Source organism: Vulpes lagopus, chromosome 19, assembly GCF_018345385.1.
Source record: "Vulpes lagopus strain Blue_001 chromosome 19, ASM1834538v1, whole genome shotgun sequence".
In the NCBI taxonomy this organism is placed as follows: Eukaryota; Metazoa; Chordata; class Mammalia; order Carnivora; family Canidae; genus Vulpes; species Vulpes lagopus.
In genome coordinates, this window is record NC_054842.1 from 42,122,946 (window position 1) to 42,128,837 (window position 5,892).

At 40.8% G+C, this 5,892-nt stretch overlaps 1 protein-coding gene across 2 annotated transcripts in view; it reads right to left on the reverse strand.

The window, feature by feature from the left end:
* Positions 1 to 5,892, reverse strand: part of PLOD2 (procollagen-lysine,2-oxoglutarate 5-dioxygenase 2) — a 93,605-nt gene that overhangs the window by 86,793 nt on the left and 920 nt on the right. The window lies entirely within an intron of this gene.

Consider the following 5,892-nt stretch of genomic DNA (forward strand, 5'->3'; position numbering starts at 1 on the left):
AGATATTGAAAGTTATTTTTTAACGATAAGCAACAGTTTTTGAAGGGGCATTCTTATGACACAAATAGGGTAGTAATAACTTCTGTGCTGTTAGACTACTCTCAGTAACGGCATTTCCAAACACAGGCGGCCACAGTAAGGCTGTATAGCTAGTAAGCAGTATAAGATAACACATCATAACACACTCTATTATTCTACTACTCAGGATGACTATTTCTTGGCTAACTATAATCTCGATAGCTCTAAAAATTAGTTCTGTTATTTAAGGTTAATTCAGTGAGGCAAGCAGATCACTGCAAATGCAAACTAGTAAAATGTAAAAGAAAAATATCTGTCACTTTGAGAGCCACCTATTTCTCAGTTTAGCCTAATTCATAGCAACTGCTAAAGAAAAATAAAAGTACTCACTGATAAATGTGCTAATCATTTTCTCCCAGGAACTGAGCCACAAATTCATAACCAAGTTTCTAGACCAAAATTCTAGAACACCCACAAGCTATGAAGAAGAAATATGCATCTTCTTTTCCATCAATCATCAATATTTTATTCCTTTTTGATCATGAGTACACTATTTACACCACAGCACGTGTCTAGTTAGCATCGAGTGCCATGTTTTAAAAGTCGTAACAGAGAAGCTGTATCTTTGAATTAAAAACACCACAGAAATCACTGGAAAGTCTAAAATGAAAAACAGACCTTTCAAATGCCCAGAATCAGCTGCTACTGTCCAGAATCCAGCTCCTTCCAAGAGAGCAACAGATCTGCATGAGCCACAGCTTAAACGGAAATGTCATGTCCTAAGGCAAGGATCCACAAACTTTTTCTTTACAGGACCAGATAGTAAATAATCTATATTTTGCAAGCCATACAGTCTCAGTGGCAACTATCTGACTCTGCCTTACAGCACCAAAGCAGCCACAAACAATATGTACATAAATAAGCGTGCCTGTCTGCCAATAAAACTTGATGGACCCTGACTGTTGAGTTTCATAGAACTTTCACATGTCACGATATACTACTTTTCATTTGATATTTTCAACCATTTAAAAATAGGAAAACTTGGGATGCCTGGGTGGCTCAGGGGTTGAGCGTCTGCCTTCGGCTCAGGGCGTGATCCCGGAGTCTTGGGGATCAGGGATCGAGTCCTGCATCGGGTTCCCTGCAAGAAGCCTCTGCCTCTCTCTGTGTGTCTCTCATGAATAAATAAACAGAATAGAAAAACAAACAAATATAGAAAAACTATTGTTAACTCACCAGCCATACAAAAACAGACCGCTGTGGCCTGCCAGATTTGGCTTACGGGCCACAGTTTGCCACCCTGGCCTAGGGCCCAGTTTTCCTTCAGCCTGTGCCAATCCCTTTCTCCTCCATTTACATAAACCTACAAATATGTGCTTTCCTTTTAGCAAAGCATTCTTTTTGCTTCTTTAGGTCTCTAACGTCTAGGCTCTATTATTTCCCATAAGTCCCAAAAGTCCAACAGAACAATAAGAAAGTCGACGAAGAGCACAGCCTGGAGAAAGGACACAAGCTCCACCTGTGTTGCTTTCCAGCTATGTGATCCTCTGCAAGTTACATAACCATTCCAAGTCTCCACTTCACCATTCATAAAATTAAAAAAAAAAAATCATGGTATCCAATCACCTGAGAGTATTTCTGAAAGGTGTGACTTTACATTGAGTAAGGTAAGTAGAACAGAAAAATATAACCTGGGAGAAGAGCTGCTAAACCACATTACAGAAACAAGGCCTTGCTAGATATTTCATTAATAAATTGCTAGATCATGATAGTGTATGGGTCCACAAGTAGAGAAAAGAAGTTCAGTGAAAATAGTTAAAATCCTGGAAAAATGCAATCTCACTGACTGCATGCATGTCACTTTTCAAAATTCTACAAGTGGGCCAGACACTGAGAATCTTCATGTTACAACAGGAAAGGTACTGTGAGGAGCACAAAAATGAATAACTTAGTCCCTCACTTCAAAGAATTTATAATTTATTAAACAACAAAAAATATAAACAAAAAAATCTAACATACATTTTTTTTGTGTGTGTGACGCTTTTACACACTGAAAACTTTAGTTTAGCTGTTTGCCCAGACAATCCTTCTGATGCAGGTCACCTGCTCCCCCCCTCACTTCGTAAGCAGGCACACTGCCCCTCACTGTGTCCCCAGTCTCGGGGCTACTAGCAGGAGCACATTACAGCAGGGGGATGCACCCGCTGGCACCCCTCACCATAAAGGCTCTCCTCCTCGAGGTAGTAATGACCCAGAATGAAAGAGGAGTGTGTTTCCAGGGGTGTGCACTTTTTTTTTTTTTTTACTTATTTATTTTACTGGGCAGGGAGGGTAGAGAGTCTTAAGCAGACTCTGTGCTGAGCAGGGAGCCTGACTCGGGCTTGATCTCACAAGCCTGGGACCAGGGCTTGAGCTGAAACCAAGAGTTGGAGGCCCAACCAACAGCGCCATCTAGGTGCCCCAGGGGCAAGCACTTTGGACTCAGCCCTGGGGGCCTCTCCTGCCCTCAGCTGAGATCCCCAACTCCAACCCAGAGGTATGATTGATATAAACCAACCACGTTACAAAGTTAGAAAGTGAGCCAAACAAAAGCTAGTAAGGGATGGGGCGCCTCGGTGGCTCAGTCCGTGGAGCATCCGACTTGATTTCAGCTCAGGTCATGATTTCAGGGTCCTAAGAGTGAGAGCCCCACACCCAACCCCATGTGTCAGGCTCCACATTCAGCAAGGAGTCTGTGAGATTCTGTATCTCCCTCTCCCCCACTCAAATAAATAAATAAATCTTAAAAAAAAAAAAAAAAAAAGATAGTAAGGGGAAGAATTTCCTGAGAGTTGGTTTTAACAATGAATAGAATTTGAGGAGAACCGACAGACATAGAAATTTGAGAATACTGTATACGTATGTATCTAGAATAGTAGGGTATGTGGATTAACAATTCCACCAGACATTACTAAACTGTTCTCCAAAGATGATGTGCTTCTATTAACAGTCTGTGGGTTCCCATCCTTACAACAGCTACTATGATCAGAGTTTATTTTTAAAATGCTTTAATCAGGGATCCCTGGGTGGCGCAGCGGTTTAGCACCTGCCTTTTGGCCCAGGGCGAGATCCTGGAGACCCGGGATGGAATCCCACGTCGGGCTCCCGGTGCATGGAGCCTGCTTCTCCCTCTGCCTGTGTCTCTGTCTCTCTCTCTCTCTGTGTGTGACTATCATAAATAAATTTTTAAAAAGTTAAAAAAAAATGCTTTAATCAATGTGATGGGTAGAAAAAGGTATCTCAATTTAACTTGCTATCCTCACATTCTCCATAGGTGTTTCATAGGTCCCTTTTTATATTATGAAATAAAAGGCATAGTCTGCTTAAGCATGAGTCGTTCTGTGGCTACAGCCCAGGCACAGAAAGTACGCAGAAGACAAGGATCTCTCTCTCCCTTCCAGAGGTTTCTGCAGGACCTTGGTCTTTCCCTCTCCACCCCAAAAATTGCCAGTTTGCATCAGCAGATGGGACAAACCTTTCCTTTCCTCCCTGAATGTGCCAGAGTAAATTAAAGAGTTCATAAATGAACATGGTTGAAAAATACTGGTCTTGACAGAAACATCTGAAACCATTTCCTACATTTTTGCCCAAAACTTGGTTTCTGCCCAATTTAGATCATGAAATAGCCAAGATACCTTAGAAAACACAAAAAAGTTTTGATCCAAGACTGGAGACTTGGTTGTAAACACTGGACAGATATACATCCACTCTTCTCCTCTCATCCAGAAAGCAGAAAAGTATAGGAAAGATAAATTATGGTATTAACCTGATTTGTGGACACTCATTAGGAGGCTTTTGCCTTGAAGGCTCCAAACAGATAAAATTTTAAGGGAAAATACCTATAAGTAATTCTAGGAGAAAATAATTGTTTTTAACCAAAATCTTATTTAGATTCTTTCCGTGCTAAAAACAAAGTTGCAACCAAATAGGAATGAACACAGTACACGGCAAAAGCCTCTGAAAGGTATAAGTAAAACCAGTGTTCTCAATCCTGGTCAACACACAGCATCAAAGAAAGCTAGGGAAAAACATATTCCAAAACTTGATTAATGTGATTCAAATAGCACATTCCCTACTACAGTGGAAAAATGGAAAATCATTATAAACATTTGCTTTCAAAAAGGAGTTGCTAGTATCATTCCAGTAACACTATGATGCCTCATTGCTCCAGATACACATTGATTTTTCTAATCCAGGGGTTTTCAACCCTGGGAAATTTTGCCCTTCAGGAGACATTTGGACATTTTTCAATCTGAGCCATTTTCCATTCTCACATGTGGAGGAGGGTGCTATTGGTATCTAGTGGGTAGGGGCCAAGGATGTTGCTAAACATAGCACAATGCACTGGACAGTACCCCCACCCCAATAAATAATTATCTGGCACAAAATGTCAATTGGGCCTAGAAAGCCTGGTCTAATCTACTTCTTCATGGCTAATTGGGGCCCGGTGACAAATACAGATGGATAGAGACGGTAAGTACTTTTCTTAAAGACCTCCTATGAAGTGAGACAAGTTAGAGTTCTGAAGTTCACTTGACAGATAAATGAAAGGGTCCAAGTTAGCAATTTTCGGTTATAATATTTTAGGGAGAAACTGGAACATAGTCCATGATTCTGGCGGTGTTATCGAGCAGTGTACTGTCTATATTTATCATCTCATTTACCTACACAAAGATTCATAATCAAACTGACTACCGCTGCCTCCAGGTATTACAAATTAATATTTTCCTGCATTTAGGTGCCAACTGAATTCCCCATGCCTACCCACCAAAATCAACCAGACCTCAGATTTCAGAAGTGGGTTTTATGCGGTCAGTTTCTGAGGAAAACATTCATATCTAAAATTCTCTTTCCCTTATGTTACAGTCCATTAAAACTTTACTGTCCAGTTCCATGAAACTTAAAAGCCAGAGTGGGAAAGCAAGATGCTTTGGACTATAAACCTAGAGGAAGCTACAAAGAGATGCCTTCTATAAAAAAGGGGAGGGGGGTGATGGTAATGCCCTGAAATAAAATATACAAAGGCCGGAGAAGTCCCTCTAAAAGCAGCAAAGCCCTTGGAGATTATTTTATTTCCTAGTAAGGTTGCCTTGGGTGCTCCAACAAAGAAAGTCATTTTTCTGGGGATTTTTTTTTTTTTTAATGTCTCCATTTCCAAGTTTGCTGAAGGCACTTACTTGTCTATTTTCTAGGTGTTACACTAAGAGAATTTGAAGAAAAAAAAAAAAAACTCAGTTCAAATCTAAAGGAACCACACAGGGTTCAGAAATCCATTACCAAACCACCAAATTTATCTGGGAGAAAGAAAAGCATCATGCAACGGACAAAAATCCATCTGCACGCTGAAGTTTCTCAAGCTGACAAAGCAAGTACTGTTTGGCAGGAATGCAGAGTGATGGGCATGTTAGCTCCCTGGAACCTCCTGGAACACTTAAAAATGAAGACAAACTACTGCTTAGATGGACCAGCTGGGTTCTACACCGAATGGCATCTTCTGACTGTAACCCTGAAACAGAAATTTGTCCTTGTGCTTAAGTTCGAGCAGAAAAACAAAAAAAAAAAAAAAAGGAAAGGAAAAAGGACAAAATGATCCTGATTTTAAAAAAGAAGCAGTGGGATCCCTGGGTGGCGCAGCGGTTTGGTGCCTGCCTTTGGCCCAGGGCGCAATCCTGGAGACCCGGGATCGAATCCCACATCGGGCTCCCGGTGCATGGAGCCTGCTTCTCCCTCTGCCTGTGTCTTTGCCTCTCTCTCTCTCTCTGTGACTATCATAAATAAATAAAAAATTAAAAAAAAAATAAAACAATAAAACAATAAAAAAAGAAGCAGTGCAAC